At 31.9% G+C, this 23,393-nt stretch overlaps 2 protein-coding genes across 6 annotated transcripts in view; one reads left to right on the forward strand and one right to left on the reverse strand.

The window, feature by feature from the left end:
* The window catches only part of LOC138179972 (DNA ligase 1), a 347,112-nt gene that overhangs the window by 88,617 nt on the left and 235,102 nt on the right, over positions 1-23,393 (reverse strand). The gene's annotated exons all lie outside the window — the stretch shown is intronic.
* The window catches only part of LOC138180010 (class A basic helix-loop-helix protein 15), a 286,135-nt gene that overhangs the window by 42,303 nt on the left and 220,439 nt on the right, over positions 1-23,393 (forward strand). For all 5 annotated transcript variants that reach the window (XM_069113412.1, XM_069113422.1, XM_069113390.1 and 2 more), the window contains exon 2: positions 6,658-6,763. The gene's annotated coding sequence lies outside the window, so the exon portion shown is untranslated. The remainder of the gene's footprint in view (positions 1-6,657; positions 6,764-23,393) is intronic.

Raw genomic sequence — 23,393 nt, forward strand, 5'->3', positions numbered from 1 at the left:
GAAAGATTAATAGTTGATATGGAAGTTTATCTTAAATTGATTATTCAAAGTCCCGTACTCTTTATAGTATTTAATGTAAGTAATACAATTTTCTATCTAAATTACATCTCTTTAATTATATTCGTAAAAACATCGATACCAACATTTAGCGATGACGATCTCGTGTCATCGTGATGTTAAATTTTATGCTCGTTCGAAAACGCGTTTTAATACGATTTAAAAGGGAAATTAAGAAAAGAGTGGGGAAAAAAGGCAACTTTCGATCGACTGAAGAATTCCGCGAACCGTAGCCGGCCGATTTCACGCAGTGGCATTTAGGAAATGCAAATTCCCCGGCCTGACATTTCGCTCGGTCTCGCGCAGCGTCACGTTAAACTGTAAGTCGCTTCTTGACGGCTACGAATCGCTTACCCGCGGCTAAATAGAAGGGAAACGATCCCTGAACTTCCTGTCGGCTCCGCTATCTTGTCAATCAACTGTGAATCAATTTTTCTAACATTTCAAGAGGCACGTTTCACGCGCGATGATTGGATCAATCGTTTCGACGTTACCTAACCAATTCAGAGATTTAAAACGCTGTTTTCAATTTTGTATGTTAAGCACGAAATAATCGATGGAAGAATGATTATATGAAGATGTTGAAAAAACGAATGGATTTTTAGAGGGGAAATTAATGGCTTCTGTTCGATCTTATACCTTAAGAGTAAGTTGAAAAGCAATTTCGCATCGTTAGATTATTTATGAATTATCGAACCAAATTTATTTGTAAATGCATGTAGAATGCAGTAAGTAAAGGTAGTTAGAACGAAACTGGTGAATTAACGATCTTTGCTTTTCCATATTATTTGTGGAAGATTAAAAATAATATAAACTTGCCACTAGGCGCTGTTGAAATATTTTTAATCATTTAGATTTTCCCTGAACAATATGAAATTGTATTGACTATTTGTTTAACTTGTGATCTTATTGAAACTTCACTTATTATACGTGTTATATCGATAATTTGTTAATATCTTTTATTTATTGTCTTCAATATATTATTATAGAAATAATATAGATATTCTGTCCATTGCTAAAAAATAGGGAAAATAACTAAAATACCATCTGTGTATATTATTCACAACCATTTTATTATTATGAATATCATTTTTAATCATTGCCAAAGGTTTCCTATCTTTCGTACAATCTCATCCAATCAACGTAAATCTAATTATCTTAATGAAGATATTTAAATAAAGAAGTAATTATTACATCAAGAAACATTATTTACGTTATTTACAATTCAGTATGTCCAATAATGATAAATAAACTGTATGCAACGGTTCGCAATTTGTATTGCCTATCCTAATTATTATAGCTCGATTAGCAACCAAGTGTAGCGATAAAAATAATGTGTACGTTACTATTAAATTTATGAAGTCTTTAAATAAATGGAAGCTTATTAATACCGAAGTTGATCAACGAAATACTTGATAGTATTTATTATCACTACTACTAATATTTCTAGTTGTACCATTCGAAGTTTAAAATGTGACTCAACATTAATATATTCATAGTTTCCATTGCTAATTTGGGACATTTTTGTTACCACAAAGTATTTTAAAATTAAGTTTTTCTCAATGCTTAATCTCATTTTCAACACAATGTGTATATGTCCATTAAAAAAAACATACGAATATTTCTTAATTGATGTATAATTTTTACGATAATGGTCACAGGAATCCAACAAACCCTAGTATAATTGCATAACACAGCTTTTAGATAAAAATTTTGATAATAGATAAAATGTTATCTTCGCAGAAGAAAATATACAGTCTACCGAAATACATAAATATTTTATTATATAGAAAAAAACATATTTACGTATTTTACTATCCTTCTACTATTCCAGATATCATAATTCTATGATTCAAAGACTAATTAAAATTTCCTACAAATTAATTCCATATCTACATTAGAGAATATAATCTGAGCTAATTGAATTTTTTATGAAACTTCGAAGGCTTGATCTGAATTATTTAACTATGTCTATACTTTTTGCTAAATAAATATACATATATACCTAATCAATAAATTCTTCAAACTACATTTATATTAAAAATCTATTATTTCTCATAGCGAAGTACCACTATAGTTTGTGGTGACAGCTTCACAATTAATTAAGAAAATCGATAATAAGGATGATTAAGAGAACGTCAGCATCCAACTGAACAAAACGAAAAATTTGTAACGCTATAAGGTAAATTTGGGGAACGTTAAGGAGGTTATAGCTGCTAAGATAATTTCGATGATGGAAGACACGTGAGGAACAGTTGCATCCTCAAATTACCAATAATGATTGCCTTCCACCCGATAACTTTATTCAAGCCTGTTATTACAGACAATTTTTTCGACACAAGCGATTCCGCATGAAGATTTAGTTTTGTTCATTTACGAACGATGCGCGTATGAAGTATTCGTTTCGAATTCACAATAATTGCAAAATTGATCGTAGTCGATAAGATCGAATTTTAAAACACGTCTCGAAATGAACATCGAGTTTATTTCGTTTAAATTAAAAGGAAGTATGCTCATGAAACTCGAGAAAAGAAAACGAGTGGCAGATATTAACGAATATCAATGACGATTTCGGAAAAATAATTATTGAAAAATCTGCTAAGCCTTGCTTATCTTAATATGAATATAATTTCGACATTTTTGTTTCGGTGATAATAAGAAGATTTCCTTTTAGGTGTATCACACGCAATTATATTGAAATTGAAATCTGCATGATAATTTTACGCTTTGATATTTATCTTATTGGTTTTATGTTATACAGAGACGATTTTGAAAGAATATGCAAAATCGTTCGGTATTAAATTTAAACGTATTATTTTTCTTGTTCGTTTTTCTTCAATTTATTAATCTATAAATTGTGAATTGTATCGAATAAATTAATTTAATTTCGTAAATGGAAGTAAGTATGAAATTGATTTTAATAATATTAATAGAAATGAATATTGTTATATATTGTTAATAGAAATAATTAATCTTATGATATTTGTACATCTTGTTAAAGCACAAGTTTTAAAAGCAAATTTAAAACCTCGAACAAAATACAAGAAAAAAAGGAGAGGAATGTTTTAAGCGTTAAAAAAATACGCAATTATTAGAGATATTCAATGATAAGAATGTAATTTACAAAATGTTTTCAATTATACAACAGAAGCAATTGATAAAATACTCACCGCCGAAAATACAACTGGTATAAGTGATTCTTTACATACAATAAAATAAAGAATGTTAATTTGGATTTTCGTTTTCGTCTGTGAAAATATACAGGAATATATTATCTTATCTCTCTTTCGAATATTATCTTTCTCATTCAATCTGTTGTTCGTGCGTATTTAACATTTGTACCTTTTAACATAACAAAACTTTATAAAAATCCATCCTTAAGTATGTATTTCACAATAATACGAAACAGTAGTATTGTTTATTTGTTTATATTATTTGTTTTGCAGTTCTTAAGTACGTAAATACTATCCTTGTGAAGTAATGAGATTCATTATCGTGCCAACATGATTTGAAATCAATTGAAGGTCAAGATAGTAGACAGCAATTATGTTTAGCTGCTTAAACGAATCATCAAGTAATTTTCTTCAATGATCGAACTAAGTGGGATAAGTAACAAGGTTTTATACTATGCATATAAATGTGTTTTCTCGACTTTATCGTATTCTGCTATTCTTTCCAAACGCTCACTAAATATTGGGTTATTAGAAATACTACTCCGTACGTTCTTAAATTTGTTCCAAATTTTAGCAACGTAATTATAATAACCGTGTTGCGTTTATAATACCAATAAAATTTCAAAAAGATCTACACGTATAATATATTTAACATATCCATAGCAATTTTCTATGGTAAACGTTCAAATACTTTCATAAATCACTATATTTACTATTATTATATCGTATGTCAACATAGATTTAAAATATTTCTCCTATTATTCTTTTATAAATTATTTTCCACTTGATTATTTTACATTCAAGTAAACTTTCAGCTTTAAAATATCTAACTTACATCATCAAATTCAGTTCACCCTAACAACGATATTTATAGCGTCATTCTTCATCAATATTTTTCCATTTGTGCCAAACAAATTGGATGTTTTATCTGCTTTCTATTATTTACTAACTTTTATCATTCATACCGTTTCTATGCCAGATTATCTGCAAATTGCGGAATATCGCGAAAGTGAGTGTTTTCTCTTTTAATCTATCCAGCACTTACTCACGTGCGTATTTATGTTAGCCGTACTGTCTCTATTCTTTACCATCGATACTATTGTATCGTCTCCATTCAACAATTGACACGTTATACGCGTAACGTACATATAAATTACTTCTGATCGAAGACTATCGCGGATGGTTAGTCAATTTACAGTCACGCCCTGGATACAACATACCATTAGGATTAAGTGGAATTAACATACACGTACATGTTTGCCTACGCGGAATCACGCGACCGAATACACCTCGCAGACTTTTGCCGACCTCAATAACGTGACGTCCTATTAGCGGTTCGATCGCGCGGTTCGACTAATTGCGTCAGACGTGAAATTAATTAATCATTACCAACCGGAAGATAATCGCGATTTATCACGAGCACCATCGATTTGTTTTGCTACAGACGAGATGCAGAATGGACACGCGACGCGAGTCTACTCTATATCTTTATTTCTGTACGAGGCCTCCAAGATTTTTATATGATACTTTTGTCAAATCTTACGACGACTACTAATTTTCCATGGATGATAATATTGGTAATTAGTAAAGTGCGGATTTCTATGCATTTGTGAAAAATTGTAAGACGCCAAAACGAATAGAATATACGTAATATGCAGAAATTAGGGGTGCGCTGGAACCCTAAAACGTCGGGAACCCGACCCGATCCGTCCCAAGTATCCCGTAATTCGAGATCGTCGGGATTGTCGAGAATTATAAAATTATATAATATACTATAATATTTTATAATAAAATATTATATCTGTTGCATATTTCGTTATTACTTTTGCTCCATATTCTAGCCAGTATAATTTTAAAATTCTCATGAATCCCGCAAGTCTTGGGAATCCCGACTTAGTCGAGAATCTTGAAACTCCTGGGAATCCCAACAATCTCTAGTTATGAGATACTTATGAGATAAAAATTGGCCAGCCGATCTGATATTTTATTTTTGGGATCTCGCACACTTCTATATAAAAGTGAACCATTTTCTAAAGTGAAAATATCATTATTTTATCTAATAGAATTATATTGGCAAAAAAAAATGCACGATACATTATGAACTTTACACGCTAGAAGAATTTTAGAAAGTGTTTGAATTAATTGTAAACACGAGGTTTATTATTTATTATTAACTCTATCATTTGAAATCCATACTGAATTTTAGAAATTCAGGGAAAAGCTTAGGGAACTCCACCATGAATTTTATAATATAACAGGTATTTATTATAGTATGCGATTAAAGTATTATATACACACAAAACCAAATCTAGATTGATTCATGTAAAAGAAAAGCTATGTACGCATCGAACATACATATAAGAAAAATGTACAAATTTTTTCGGTATATAGTAGTTCCTATATCTTGAGATTGTATTATTGTCTTTTAATTCTGTGTATTCATCTGTCTATTTAAGATTAATGGAGAATCGCATACTCATTACTCATTCTTGCAATAATTTCTTGTAAACGGACCACTGACGCTAAGTCATAATAAATAGTCTTGAAAAAAGTTATGCAAGTCACGCGGACTAGTAAATCTGTGATCTTGACACTTACAAACGAGATTCTTCGTAACAAAATTAGCAATACTGCTAACGAAAACGAAGGATTGTTTCAAGAAAATTAACACTTATTTATCTATACAATTTTATAGTGGAATATCTATTATATTTTCACAAATAAACTATTATCAAATACAAATTGTCGATTAACATTTAAATTATTTAAGCAATGTTGGAATATTTAGATATTATTAACAGTTAAAAAAAAATTTCGATGAATACTATTTTGCGCATTTCATTCGAGCATTCATTCTTAATATGCATACTAGACGATCAAATTATCTAATTGCAGGGTGAATGACTCGTCGAATCGTTGAATTCTGAAACAAAACACGTCCGCGTGTGCGTTTAAGCTGGCTTCGAGCACGTTTAGTACGTGTCCGCAATATTAACATTTTTTCCTTGAAATTCCCCGGGAACACCTGAATTATCATTTTTCAAGAAAACTAGACGTCAATTTGCCGGGCTACGTTTTCTCAGAAAGCAAACTTTTCTCACATCTCGCATCAGGTGATAAACTTCGCGTTTAACAAGTCATTCTTCAATTTTAAGTAGATTCGTCGCTCGTGTACATCCTCCGTAGTCTTCGTCACTTTTAATTACTCAATGCAAAACATTTTTAGAGTTTGATATTTTTTTATAATAAACTGAATAATCATTAGTTTATTATAAAATACGCGTATTATTTGTTGTATCATAAAACATTAGGACATTATACCGCAGAAATTTAGAATTAAAGGTTAGTTATACGTCGAAACTTAGAATAATTTCTAATATAATATATAATGTTTCTGAAAGAATAAAAAGAATTTTCTGTTAAACAGAATCAGTAAACTTCTACCACTTGGACTACCGCACAACTTTATTATCGGACATAGTTTGACAAACGGATTTAAATTATGGAAGATCGGGACCTGCATTGATAGATGGGTAAGTAAGATCCTACAAAACTTCTATCATTTTCTACTAATCGATTAAACAGTATGCGTGGTTTATTGTTATTAATGGTATAAATATCTCAGTTTTATCTTAATTAATGCGTTATTCGTTTCATTGATCTTATTAAATGTATTGCCAAAAATCTGGGAACAACGCAAGAACATTTTCTTGAGACTTCATCTCAATATATTGACTTTGCTATATACGTTGCATGAATTGAAAATTAATTGAAAAGATATAAAGTAAAAGATATAAAGTGAGGAAGGTAAATTAATAGCAATACACATAGATAAGTTTGCAAATAAGACAATATTATATAAATCTCATTTTTGTAAAGTACACATATACTCACTTTTCATTTCTCACTCTCACATACATTTTATCATATTCATATCATATCTGAAGTCTTTCCTATTAGAATTTTCTTAATTTATTTGTCTGACATTTACACTACCATCCACAAGCACTTGATGTAATTTGATTAAAAGGTTGATATTTTTGTCATATGTCGATTTGTTGTATCTTGTCATGCAGCTGTGACAAAACACTCTGATAAGTTTCAACGGAATATATCAGCATCACTCATGGTTGACACTTCACAAAATCTCTATAAACTTTTCGATCAACTATTGTTTTCATTAATATCTCCAAACTGTATATACATAGTTGCCAGAAATAAAATCAAAGACTAAAATTAGATCAAGGATTTTCGTTTGACGCATATTTTATATATTTTCAATAATAATTGGGAAATGTCCAAATGCTTATGGGTGCGCTGTAGTGTATGCATATCGTTTACCATCACAATATTACTACCACCAAGACATAGATCCAAGGCATCTTCGTACAAAACCAACTCACAACCCTTATCATTCATACCTCTGTACGCGTCGTAAAGACAAGCATGATCATAGTCGTTACTATTTTAACGAGGTCCAGACGACACTTAACTTATGCATTCTCGTCACATGCGCCTCAGCAAATAGGTATGTAGGTGATAGAAACTTTTTTTCCACGTGCAACACGCCCGTGCTGACTCACTTCGAGTATGCATCGAGTCGAGAAATCGACTCTGCATCCTGATCGGAACACGATTTCCGTGAAACCGTTGATTTCACCGTTGCGCCAAAATGCTTCCGTTTTCGTTGACAACCTTTTAACACTCCTACGATAATCCACACCAATGGTCATAATTAACAGAAATAATAAAACTTGTGTACATTATACAAACCTTTCAGAAAGGAAAGTCGAGGATTGAACTTTGTCTCAATTTCACTATTTGGTCATACGATTAGCGTACAATTTTTATCAAATGACAAATAATTTATTTTTATAATTATATTCAATTGCAAATTTCAAGATAGTTTTTAATTAGTGCAATAGAACTGTTGTTTATATAAACTGTATTTATTTGAACGATTTTTTAGTCAGTATCTAGTTCAATGATTGAACTTACTGAATATACTTATAATATCTAAATTTGTGAATTTCTAATGTATGAAAAATCGTAGTTCTTAATTATATTTATAAAAGTGTGAAGCTGTATAAATATCCTTCTACAAATTTTTATTTATATCGAAATATATCGAAATAAATCATAATCATAAAATTCAAAGTAAGAACATCTAAAAATCAGTATTAAATCTCCTTCGTTGTCAATCTTTCTTGCCATTTTTCGAAAAATGTTGTCGATAACAGGTCGTTGTTAGTAGTAAAAGCAGCTAGTTGATAAAGCGTTAATATTTCAATACGTAATCAATTGTATGAAATTCTCACACCGATTAATCGTGTCGTCCCTGTAGCACAATCAAACGCGACTCGCGACAACTTAATGGAACGATAAGCTAGCGGTTAGAGAAAGCTAAGCTTGATAAATTCGAATGGTATTCGAGTTCAGGTCTTGATAAATTCGACCGTGATAATCGTGACAAAGAACGATGGTCTCGAATGAATTTAATTTTCTGTTAGATGTCGTTTCTGTTCATTCTATATGAATGGGGTTCTTGGTGAAATAAAAAAAAAATAAAGTAAAGAGGATTTTATTGTGTTGATTCCGATGCTTTTGTGCGATGCTTTTGTCGAGTAATTGCGACATATTGCGATTTACAATTTTCCTTTTTTTTCTCATTCTCTTCTTTTTACATTTATTACAGGTAAATTTCACAATTGTACTAATACGATTAATGATATTTTTCAAGTTACATGTTACGAATCAGAAATTCATAAATTCTATTGTATAGTAGTGACAATTTTTCTAAGTTTATAAATTTAATTAATAAGTTTCACAAATTGTCCTATTTGATATAAAATTCTAAAACGAAATTCTACATGAATGACCTATGACTTGCTCAATTGCTTAATTGTGCAAAGATAGTTCAAGGGGATTGATAACTATACTGATTTGTATGAATCTAAATGATTCGTCTGAAACGAATGAAATGGACTTACATAGTATTGGAAAGACAGCAGAATGCTTACACAGGAATTTTCTTAACATTGAATTTTTCTGTTGCTTTTCTGTTGCTTTCTTTTAAACACATATACAAAATTATATCAATATTCTGGCTATTCATGATGAGTATTCAAGAACCGCTAATATTTTTATTATAAATCCTGTTAATATTTGATGAGCACGTATTGAAGGATGATATTGATCCGTAAAATCGAAACTCTGAAGAAACGACATTTCACACGTATCAACTGAATATTTCTAATAGAAGACATAATGTTACATAATCTTGCCATGAGTATTATATTGGCTGATTAATAACATTGGAAACTGCTAATTTAATCGATGCATTTGCCTTATCCTCTTATAAAATCTATTAAAGTTACATGTTTAAACTCTAGCATTTCGTTTCATACATAATAATCACATGGTCTTTTTTCAAGCATCCTTGAAATGTTGCAGACACTCGATTCAGTTGATCAATCGAAACTTTCTTAAATATGCTTAAAATACAACGTTTCGAATAAGTTGAAATCACGTTCATTTCACAGTCATCATTCTCCGTCAGATTTATCGTTGTCGAATTTATCAATCTCGAAAACAACATGTATCCGTTTTTTGTTCTTCGCGAGACTTATTTATTATTGCAACGAAGCGATGCATTTTAGCACATCTTCAGTACTTTAATGTATTGAAGTATACAGAGTGTTTCAGAATGAGTGTTAACAATTCTAAAAGTACTTTGGATTATTGGTTGCAAAATAAAATTTGTTCTAAATAATATAGTTCTTTTATCATTTGTATAGCTTATATTTTTCAATTAAAATTAGATTATATAATGTTAGTAACGTATAAATGTATATCTATAGGGAATGTATCATGCAACCGATGACTACTAACGAGACAACTGATAAGGGAATATTTCTTGAATAGAAAAAGTAGAACAACACAATTCTGTTCCATATTTCAAATTTGTTTTATTATGTAGTCTCAGTCTCGTTTCTAATTCGTTCGTCAATGTAGACGTAACAACGAGTAAATACTTTCTCATAGAGTATCCGACGATATAATTCTGTATCAATGACCAATAAAATCTATAGATATTAAAGCTCTTTCTCTAAAATAAGACAAGTAAAAAAGAAACGCAGAATATTCTGAGAAGATTTATAGCAATAAGATTAATGTATAATATAAATAACCACAGTTGCTAAAATTCGAAAAATAACTAGTTCTGGTATAACACATTATTTTTGAAGAGTGTTTTATAGTCTGTCAAAAACGTGCACATCTATCTAAAAGTATTCTGGGTGTTTATCCCTGTGATTGATCGAATATTGCGATCGTTCCAGGTTTGTTGGATTTTGCACGTGGTGTAGCGATTAAGTAAAAAAACTAGCTATTTAACTCAAAGAACAAGCCACTAATATGAGAAATAATTTCCGGCGCGATTGCTAAAGACGAAGAATAATAAATAAACTAGCGAAAACGAGATTTAATTCGAGACAACAACCAACTATTGGCTAGGACAGGTGAAGACTACAAGTGTCGACTTTGTGACGAGTAACGACTAAGGAGAACAACTAGCAACTAAGGATGGCGATTGACAACTCACTACTTGTTTCTAAGAGGCAACCAATTTTGCAGTATCCCACTCCAGTAGATTTGTAGCGAAACATATCCGGAAACATGTAGCGGAGATAAAGAGGTTAGTCGCTGGTTTGGCAACAGGGTAATCTCGGCAGGTCAAAGGTCGCCAGAAGATTCTTTGGGATATGACCTTAGGCCACTTTTCTAGCAAGAAAACGAACAATGATCTCTAAAGAGACGAATTTTTACCAAGAGCCGCATGTGGGACGCATACTAAAATGTATAAGATGCTTCGCTGTGTCATAAAGTCACCGCGTTGTATTCCTTAACACTGAGTATTAAATAAGAGTGAAAAAAGTGGAAAAGATGTTTTTGATTATATAAAGTCATCGTTCGACGCAGTAGTCTCGAAGAAGAGAAAAAAAAATTATTTCCTTTTTATATGTTATGTAACATCATATGTAAATAACGTTAATGTCCATCGATTCACTTTCTCTCTTACCTCCCTCGATCTTCGGATCGCATGACACACAGGAACAGTGAACGAGCATTCGTCGAAAGGAGATTGTCCCGTGGCCGATCTATCGATCGATAGATCTTTGCGGGTTGACCGACAGGCCGATTGAAAACCGGTGAAAGTTGCCTGTGGTTCTCTGTATTCTGCTTCCATTGCCATCGATTCCGTTCATTTCTTTGCTTGACCGCGTGTTAGTGCGATTACAAAACCGCGAGCTTTTCTTCCCGTTGTCTGCCGATCAATTTTTCCTTCATTTCTCATTCTCAACTCTAGTTTTTAAATAAAATTAGCTGTTTGATAAAATTATGAAAATATTTCTCTATGTTATATCGTTTTTCTTTAAACATGTCTGTTATATTGTAGCGACTCCCTATTATCAGACTACAAATGTTTCTGCATTTTGGAGAAAATTAAGGGGCCAATAATCTATAGGACACATATAATGTGCAAAAATATATAACATATTCAAGGTAAAATATTTATTATAATATTTAGTAGATGAGATAAACTTATAACATAAAAATCCATAAACATCCGTGGTCTAGTCGTTATTTTTATTTTCGTGCCAATAACATTTCATAAAAGAGATAAGTCTCTTTTAAATTGATCATGGTTTCCATAGTAATAGGCAGATTGTAAATGCTTATGCAAAATCAAATTTTACGCATACATCTTAAGAAATAGAACCTAAGCAGAGATTTTACTCGCCCACTAGAATTATAATGGTTATTATGGATATCTTATGTATTTCTGCATACTATGTACATCCTGGATATTCTTGCATCTTTCAAATTTGCATAAATGCATAAACATCTACAGTCGAATAACAGGAAATTTATGTTGCGAATAAATTAAATGTTTTAGTACGCGTAAAAAATACGTTATATATATAGTTAAGCTACTGACAAAAAAATTGAAATCACTTATTCCATTGTATCTATACCCAATCGTAAATTATTAACTTCGTTATTAATTCGACGTCATTGCTATGAATACTAATAATTCTAAAATGATAATTTTCTTTAGCTGGATATATTTTTTACGAAAATGTTCTTAAAGTGAGATATTATAATAGAATTGAATGAAATTTCATTTGTTAGAAAAATTCTATACGAGCCAATAATTTACAAATACGAAAATAAATGGAAAATAAAATTTTAAAATTATAGAAGGAGTCGTTGATTTCTAAAGAATCTTCTAATAGTGTGACTTGTAGAATTTTTTTCTATCGAGTTTCATTGCTTATTAGAATCGAATTAAAAATTAAAGAAGATTCAACTCTTCTACATTCCTTAACCATTTTCTATAACATTTTCGATGACGTGATATTTTATCTACTAACGCTATTGTTCTTAGTAATTGTCCTATCACTGTGGTTATCGCGCTCGAATAAAATCAAGTACATTGCTGAGGTGTTTATAATTTATAGAAACGATTTCTCTCTTAGTCATAGTTACAAAGATTTAATATAACAGATACCAATGTTTAATCGATCTCGAGAAACTAGTATAAATCTGATTGCAAAGAAATATTAAGACTAGGAATAATAAATGAATCTAGCGTTTCAACAATGTTTCATGTACTTCATGTTTGATTAGATATCGATTGTTTATAAAGATTGAGTAAAAGTCGAACGTATCGAAGAAAGGTGGTTGCAATCGTTATCTACATTCTATATCATAGGAAAAGAAACCGAGTGAAATTCCACTTTCACCTCTCTTTTAAACTGGCTTCCCGCTACGAAGAAAGAATCATATCACTCTTGTTGGACATTCGTACGCACGCGAGGTATTTTCATATAAAATATCTTTATTTTTATTTTATTAACAATACAATGTTAGTTGCAAACTTTCATACGTTAACATACTTAAGAGATATATAATCCTGAAAAACCTTAATGAATATATATGATCGTTGTAATGTACGAGTAGAAAGTATAAATTTGTCTTCTGAAGTATAAAAGTGTTTAATTATTGTAACATATGGCGTGAAACCGGCACGATGACTTTCGTCTTGACTATTCCTTAAAGTCTGCCATAATTTTTATGCATGATTCATCGTTATCGATAATGTTTCCGCTATCTGAATTGTGTCAGAATGGCACATTAAAGCGTACGAGCCTCTCAGAAACCAAACCTATCAATTCCACTTTTCGTCAACTTCTCGATTTTATTACATAAACGCACGATTAATATTCAATTCTTAAGAATTTAATTACGCACATTCATTTATTCCATTTACTATTATGACACAAAATTTATTTTATTAAAAAATCTTTTTTTACCACAAGCTACACAAGTTATCTTGACTAGTAGTTTAAAATGGTCTGGAGACTTGGTCTGATGTTTCAGCTGAAACGCATCGACTAGATTAATCCGATTGATTTACCAAAAATTCTACTACAAAGATTCTGTACATTATCGAGTTGTACCGACGTTATTTATTTTCAAATAAACCGATCACAAGAGAAAGAAGATGATTAAAATCCCAAATTACATCCGATATCACAAACATCTATTCAAAAGTACATTCACTATGGCAAACATCGATCCAAATGCGTATTCACCACCCTCAAATACCCTTTCAAATGCACATTCATTATCACAAACACGTGTCGAGAAATTCATTTGCCATTACACACACCTATTCCAAAACCTATTAAAAAACCAATTCAAATTCACATTCAGAGCTACAGATTCTAAATCCACATTTACGTTCACGAATTTTCACAAGAAGTCAAAGGTTACATAATCTCCATCAGAATCAAATCTTTTATCACCCGACGTGATACCGATTCTCGGCGTAATTTTTCACCGGCGAGGAAACGGATCTCACGCCCCGATAAATTGACGTCTGGCGCTGTAATCTCGATGATCCAGAATGAACGATAGCGTTTTCTGTATCGTGAGGAGATTACGCGACCTCACGTAGAGCTCTGAACGATTAATCGGCGCGGTTAATGAGCCGATCGGTAACGAGATCCAGGAACGAAATCACTGGACCAAGCGCGAACCATCGTCCACAGGAGAGGAAGAACCGTCTTTCTAACTATGTACGTATCTATCTTGCTTAGTAGGTCGAATCGATTACCCCCTTCCCCGTATGCTCGAAAACAAGATTAATCGAAAGCAGGCGCGCCAGTATGACGATACCGCGATGCTGTGATGCTGCGAAATAGGCTTTCGGATCGCTTTTGTTCTTGCCTTATTATTTTCAATTGCATCAATTGCCAGGATTATTAGCAATTACTTTTTGATAAATAATGCACGTGTATTGTCATGGTACTCGCGTACAAAGCTTTAATAGTCTGTGGCACAGGGACTTCTGTTATCGGTACCAAAATTCTACTGCTCTAATGTCTCGACACGTATACGCAGAGAGAGTAAGGATGAGTTCGTGAAACTGATGAACATGAGGTTAATCTACAGTTTCGTGTAAATTTCGAAGCACCAAAACCGCGGCGAAATAATTGCGATACAGTTACGAATCGATCATATAGATCTTGTTTCGTCGATATAGCTCTAATCTTCCTCTCGCATTCTCCTCTTTAGTTTTCCGCCCTGGTATTACTCAATCGCTACATTACACCTAGCGTGGAAAACTTTCGAGGTTTCGATCGATCGTTTCCTACAGACGAACGTGGTGACATGACGTTACGCTATTTAAAGACCATTTTTCGAAATACTTACGGGATAAAAGCAGGATAAAGTAATGTACACATTAGTGATTTAAAAGATTTGATTGATATTGTATTAGAGGAACTGAAACAAATTAATTAATGAATACGATAAATGGAAAAAAAGTTTGAAACGTTTTCTAAGCTGCATAAAAAGATTACTATCTTGTCTGATTAGTCGACTGGTTTATCGAAACTGGTTTAATGTTGTTTGATTAGGTAGAATCGTTTTAAGCGTAAGGTTAGATGATTAATTCTGCTATCGAGTGTCATTCCTGTCGACTAACTCTGACTCTGTCACACTCGAATGCAACGGAACCTCCTTGAAATTGATTAATCTTGCACGCTGTTTTATGCGAACTCTCTTGCGACAAAGTACTATTCGTAAGTCGAAGGCTGACATGTAAAATAGAATCGTATTTTAATCGATTGTAATAAAGTCTAACTTTTGTCAAGTTAAAGTATTTATGTATAATTATCATGATCTTAATTTACATACTGGTGTCTCTTTAACACTTTTTCGACGGGATATTTTTTATTAATATAAAATGATTGATAGATCGAATTGAAACAAAGTTTATAATTACAAACTGTGAGCAGGATAGAAAAAATTCGGTAATTGTAATACTAATTGATATTATATTATTATCCGCATTGTTAAAAGAAAAATTCCATTCAATTGTGAAAATTTTTATTTAGAAAAGAAAGAATACCCGCGACAACAAATAGAAAGACCAACGTAGCGAAACAGATAAGATTACATTGTTCTATAACAACGACGAATTTCGCACCGGCAAATCATTAGTTGATAAGGAGGTTCAAAATGGAGCAACGTTTGTATCAATCACTATCGTTTCGACGAACCGATAATTTAATTGCTAAACACAGAATCAGCTACGAGGAATCGCAATTCACTCTGCAACGTTCGACAAGCTCGCGGAACATCGTTTATCTTCTATTTCGATCGGCGTTGCTTTGAAATAGCATTCGATGACGAACGAAATACTAGATTCAAATCTAAGAGACAGGTCGCCGTAACTGCAATAACTTGTTGCTATCCGATCCGTGGAATTGAAAGGACTAATGCATCGTAGCATATATATTCAGTTTGTATCGATCGTTCTTATCGTATCTATGTGCCGTTTAAATAACAAAAAAGTACCTAATAACGATGATGTAATAATAAAGAATACAACTTTAAAAGTCTTTAAAAATATAATATTCAAATAATAAAATGATTCTCTTTAGTCTTCGGTAAATTACTCTTATGACTCTAGTACTCGTTGTAGTACGCTGATAAATACAGTTATAAAAAATTATTGTAATCTAAGGAAAGCTTAGTTTGTAAATATACATTAAGGAATGAACACGAACGAATAGGTCATTCCAGAATTCAAAAGAATATTATATGATATATAGGATCGTAAGAACGTATTTGCGTGTGTTTTCTCATGTATGAAAATATTTTCCTACATTGACAAGGATGGAAAGCAGATTTATTGATATTTTCTGTAACATATAAGGACATGTGCAAATGAAAATAAAAGGACTTTTAGAAAACTAGCTACATAAGCTAACATTGTCAATTCATTAGAAGAGTAACAGAAATAAAAAGATAAGTTTCCCAGAAAATCAGTTTGAAGTGGAAAGTTTGAAATGAAAAATTATTAATCGTCGACGAATTTAGCAATGAACGAATTTTGTTTCTTCTATAATGTAGTCACTAGCCTATATTTTCAGTATGTCTGGTAAAACGTCGTTCATGTGTATCGCTTATTGAAACAGTTTTTGAATCCTGATACGAGGAAAAGTTTCTTTCGTTTTATAAGGAAATAATAGACGCACAATGTTTTTTGTTTCATATTAGTTTATTGAATTATGCACGAATATAATAATGAAAATATGACGAAATGGATCATACCTAGTTCAATAAGATAATATAAAACAGAAATTGTTGTTCATCTATTATCACCTTATGAAACGAAAGAAACTTTTCGGACAACCTAATATTTTCTTACTATCTATTATATTATAATTGTTTTCGAATAACACTCCTAGAAAATAATTCGTTCTTAGCGATTATTTCTGCTGAAATCTGAAACCTGACGACTTTTAAGATTTATCACTCTACCCGTAAACCAACTATATATTCTTTTATCGAAAAAAGAAATAGTTCGAGTTATTGTTTAATCTTACCTTGACCAATTCAAGGTTGTACGTTGAGGAACAGAAATAATTGCTTCTTATCAAATGGTTCGTAAAGACAATTGTGATAAACGATCCTAGCAAGTCTTAAATCGGCGTTGTACACGATTATCCGATACTCGGAAGTGAATAACAATACTAAATTGCCGCGTCACTAATGCTTGTGTATCCTCGCGATAATGAAACTTATATTCCAATAGAAGAGAGAAAAAGAACATATTCGAAGATACAGACAATTATTTAACATCGTTAAAGCATTCCAGAAACGTTGTATGGCCGGCAGTTTTTCCAGAGATAATGTTACAACTTAGTCATCTGATATATAATTGACAGTTTTTGAGAAACGTTTCATATTACCGAGAATGAAAGGAAGAAAATTATGCGATGTCGTTGAATAATGGATGGAATAATTCAAATTTAATATTGCAACGTTAACAAAGTTGATCGAATATGAGAAATGGATTGAAGTGAAATTTAGATGGACGAATAATTGAAATTGTTTTCGACCTTATTGAATAATCATTTGGGAATTTTGCATTGCACTTTTACAAATCTTTTTGAATTGTTTAAGCTATAGCATTTTGTTTTTCTTTTTTTTTTTAAGAATTTAAAGAAAACGAATTGATATTTCAAAAATATTAGACAAAAATATTAGACAAATATTAGTTAAAAATATTAGGTGCTTAAATATCATAAGCTAATTGAGCAGAAATACAGACTCTGTACTACGACCATCAACCGTCTTGGAGGAAAAATGAAAATTCAATCGTGAAAGAATCTTTGAATTCAATTTGTTCCCTCCTTTATTAAGGTCAGACCCTATATCATTTTATGTAGTACAGTCTATTTTATCTCCACAGCACTAAACTTTGTGTCAATTGTTATTACCTATGGAAGATTAAATTAAAAGAAATCTTTCTCCCAAGTACTATTTAACTTTATTTACCTATACATGGTGATCCTAAGAAAAATGTATATTATTTTAGAATTAAAATATATTTAGTACAGTATAAGACGAAATGTTCCTCAAGAACTATTAATTATTTATTATATTGGTTAATGGTTAAAGTTATTTAACTCTTACCATTAGTGCTAATCAACATATTTATGATGTCATACGTTCTCTATGCCAAGATATATAATGTTAAACGCGTTATAAAAGAGAGAAGAACGAAAAATATTACAAATTGAGAGAATTTGACACCAGGTATTTAATGATCACATTTCATTAAAATGAAGATATCCGAAGCCCAATTTAAGCTGATGTATAAAGCTACAAAGGCTATTACAGCGTATCATTTCTACTACCGTCAATTTTTCTTCATTATTTAATCGCGTGCTCGCTGTTTATCATCCGATCAAACGTGTCGCAGCAACCTTAATCCGTGTCACGATTGTAGGAGAATCTATCGTGATCATCTGTCTTTATTAGCGCATAAATAACCGTGCGCCAAAGTTCCGAAATGAGCGTAAACGGCGAGAAGGTCATTAATCGAGACACGCTGGCCAGCGAAACCGGAAAAGTGCGCTCTCTGCCGGTTCCTGGTACGATAGAGCAACCTATAATTACAGAGAAAGCGGCGCATACGTTCGTATATCGTTCGTGTTCAGATGCAACAAGGTCGCACATCATCGAGCCATGGTCTACGTTTCTACGATGCTTATTATTAAATTACGCAACCGTGACAGACGTACATATATTTTTCTTTTATTATTTCCGCAACCCTTTCGATTTTCCCCCGTGTGTTATAGCTTTGCTCTGAATTAATTAACGTATGTACCTACTCACGGTGATTCACAAAATCATTCGAACGCTTACATATAACTTTTATGAATATACCGTGTGTATTATATGAAATATTTTGAAATTTTATTAGTATTGTGACGAGACCCGGCTATCATGATTCGATTGATATAATATAAAATTATATTGGCAAAAAGATAAGCTTAAAAGTGCACGTGGAAGCTACAAGATATTTATTTTATGTTATTTAATGCAAGTACTTATGTACATCTACATATATTTCGTAAAAATCAAAAAAATATTTGAGCTGTCAATTAATCATCAAATTAATAAGCTGTAGGTTCAGTGGAACAATCTTTAATACTCGTTATGCGTCTAAGATGGCTATTTGTACAGTGCAATAATTTTTTACTAAATATATGTTCACAATCAAATATTATATACTTTATGTATACAGTCTCAGATTGGTTTCAAGTTTTTTCGATATAATCATAACTTATCAATATAATCAAGAACATCTGATACAACATACACAACATAAACGTAGTCTGTAACAAGTGTTTAAACATTTTCATAAACTGCTGTGTATGGAACGTTGATAAGAAATGGTAAATCGTAGACAAATCAGTTGCAGATTTGCAAAGATTTGCAGATATTTAGCTGTATTTTCGCACCAAGATTTTGTGAACGCAATTAAATCTAATTTTAAAGAGAACCTATTCATTGAAGTTTCTAGCTTTTTCAGAAATAATTGAATTTGAACGAATTTCAATAAAACAGTAGCTTATCCGATTAGACTTCATAAAATGTGTATTTCATTGTTCATGTTTACAAATCTTTCATTTTTCTATTCTTCTTATCATCTTTAACATAGAATTTCCTCTCTAAAATCATCGAGTTTCAGAAGAGAAGTAATTTATACAAATATAAGTAACAATAGAGATTAGATTGTCGCTAATCTTCCACTCTTTAAATAACTGAAATATTACCTATATAGATAAACAATATCATAATCTACAAATTCTTAGAGATTTTACGTTTATATCTTTACGATAAGAAAGCAGCAACTGGTTCAAATAACTTGCATCAGTTAAGACTACGATAACTTTCTAAACCCGACTGATCTTTTTTGGTTAAATCAACGTAACGACTGAAACCATAAATCAACATTTTATGCAACTTGTTGGGATACGATAGGCAATCAGCCGCCAAGGGTCAACTGCGTGCATTGATGAAGAATGTTGCAAAGGATGTTTGACAAAAAATGTGCGTGGAACTTGTTTTTAATTGCTGTCGTCTAATTGATACACGTTGTTCAAATTGTGACTAATCAAGCAGTAATTTGAATATCAGTACGCAACATAGATGTTTCCGTGCAACACATTTTCGCGTAGAAAATTCAAATATTTTAAGTTCTGAGAGGATTGTATAATAAACTATTAATTTCTATTTCAAAATTAGTAAAATCTTGATGTCTTTGTGTTGTATACCCATCAATAGTTCATTAATAAATTTATCTGTATAACCTTTCTACACGAGAAAATTTGCGATTCAGTAATTTTATGATAAAAAATCGTTCGCTACAAGGAGGCAATATCAAGAGGTACTACTATACCTATTGCAAACGTTAACATGTAGGATAATTCATTGAACCGACGTCAGAACCTCAGAAACGCTGATAATGAAATTTCGTAGGAGGAAGATATATCTCATCATTCTCATACGCGATGGGAATTAATTATTTTTCTCAAACTATACCACTATAACTAGTTTATATACGTGCATTTCTTTTTACATTAGAGGCAACAGAAAGATAACAAGCGTGCGTACATAATGATGTTAATTACACGTCTTCGTACGGAATAATCCTAAGGTATTTAGTAGCCTAGAATTACGACTTTCCAGTTTCACCTTCTCAAACATTTTGCTTCATAGACTCGTAGATGTAAAGGACCGCTGAGATTCACTGAGCGTACGCAAATTTCATTAATCAGGTTCGACATGGAATGACATTTGTGTTAACAGCTCTTACAAACAGTACCGATTGAAATAAAAAGTACTGATTGAAATGAATCGCGATCGATAGTGTCATTAATTTAATTCTATCTTCTCTTATGTTCTATTCTCATGTATGTTACATTATTCGGCGCGTAATATTGATGATTTTATTAATGTTTCCGAGCGGGGCGGATGATTGAAATTAAGTAAGGGGTCGTGAACTGCTTGATCAACGTGCAACATTAATATGTTGATGAAAATAATTAAAGGATCATCCGTTGGAATGACTTCATCGTTTGGTAAAACAGCCGGTGCAAATGGCTTTATCGTTTAGCAGAGCATCCAGTGTGTTATGTAAGGTAGAAACTCTCCAGGGATTTGTATGAAATATCGTGCACCAGTTCAAATGAACTTTTGTGAGCGTACAAAGAAACAGTAGATGTTAGATCATGCAGTAGATCATACTATAATCAATAACTCATGTACATTTTTATCGGTTCGTTTCCTAACAAGATAAATTCGTGTTTCTACAAGTATAGAAAATTGATAAAACGAAACAGGAAAATTAATATGCATATGTTAGATCGTAACGTATGAAGTGTTCGTTTTCTTCGATTGAAATAAATGTGCTTTTACACTTCACCGGAATAAGGTTACTAGCCTATGTAACTTTGTCATCCAGATACGGTATTTCTGATAGTATTTCTGAAAGATATTGGTTTTCCGAATTTTATAAAATTTTCGCAAGTTCATCGCCATCTTCCTTTTCAACGTTGGTATCGCTGGAGGAAAATTTAAGAAACAAAGATATACAGTACGCTGAATAGTATTACACATTCGTTAGTAACATTCTCTTCAAAAAGGTATAATTATACGATATAATAACTTATTTGGCAAATGAATATATGTGAAAATATTATTATTTCAGTATTTGTAGATTGACAATAGTAAACATCAATGATCACATTATAGCAATTTGTTCCTTGCTCTAAAAAAAAAAAAAAAAAAAAAAAAACGTATTACCTTACACAGGCAATCATTCAAGATAAGATAAAGTTGATCTTATTCCACCCCATTCTGTCATATCGTATGATAAGGATACATCATCGCTCATTTGAATGAAATAACCTTGACATTTCCACCCAACAACTTCTGCCTACGTAATCACCTACACTCTATTATTCACTGTTACTCGACAACTTCCACCCACGTGTTCGCTTAAAACCCTATTCACTTCCACCCAACAACCACCTACGTATCCACCTACACCCTATTCACTTCCAACCTACACTGTAATATTTTCCACGAACCTTTTCAACCCCCTGAAATCAATTCCTTCCAATTTAACCTATATGTGTACTCCAGTTTTAATCTAGCTTCGACCTACACTGTACCTTTCAATCTCTTTTAACTCTATAAAATCAATAACCTCCAATTTAACATTTCAATGTGAGTGCATGTACAAAGTAAGAGTGTAATCTGCGTTTTGTATTTACAGAATATTGAAAATAGAATATGTCACGAATGATAAACAAGGGTATTGAAAAATTAGTATATTTCAAGAATATGTAACTATAATATCGAAGAATAGAATATTTAACCCCGCTGTTCTCTTCACGGATCTGTAGGAGCCGAAACTCTGAATGTTATGTTTCGATAGATTTTACTAAGATATACAGTAGGTGGATTTTATAATTTTAACGTCTTTGTGTATTCTATATCTTTTGTGAAGAGAGTATACCAGAAGAAAAATATCCCATGAAAAGAAGGTATCTGATACAAACGTGAAAAAGAAGTAGGGAGAACAGTAGGGTCGATTTAGGAAACAAATATGCTGAATTTCCAATTTATGATATTTGATCGTTTATTGTACTTTATTCAAACGTAATCCTTCATTCAAAAGCTGGATTTCCATGTCACGATCGTTAGAAGAGTGACGAAATGTTTTCTAAACCTCAACAACGATCATTTTATTCCTTGGCAAAACATTTGGAAATCTAAAAGCCGTCATGCGAAATACGCTTCAAAGGATTCGTATTTTCGAATGATGCTGACTATTCGATACTAACATGATTTTCCACATTTATAACTTTCAACCTTCGATAAATCATACGCATAAAGAAATCGACGAATTTTTCATTTCCCTCATAAACAATTTAAAAACACGAAGAGGGACTATTTTTTGGGACACGCTGCATTTATCACACGTACTGTAGATAAAAATATTCGTGTTATTATTTTTTTAACACTCAGAGTATTTACACTTCAACTCGGTCGATTTGTTCAATTCGATCGAAACTATCCCGAGCTACAAGACACGTTTTTGCGAATTACGATACGACTTTCCGTACCCCAAATCGTGTCACAGTGTTCAGGTTCATTTAAAATCACCAAACGCCGAGATCCTGTTAGTGGGTTTCGGGAAATTGGGTCGGCGATCGTTTA

The sequence above is a fragment of the Bombus flavifrons genome, chromosome 1, assembly GCF_040668555.2.
Source record: "Bombus flavifrons isolate JBK064 chromosome 1, iyBomFlav1_principal, whole genome shotgun sequence".
NCBI lineage: Eukaryota > Metazoa > Arthropoda > Insecta > Hymenoptera > Apidae > Bombus > Bombus flavifrons.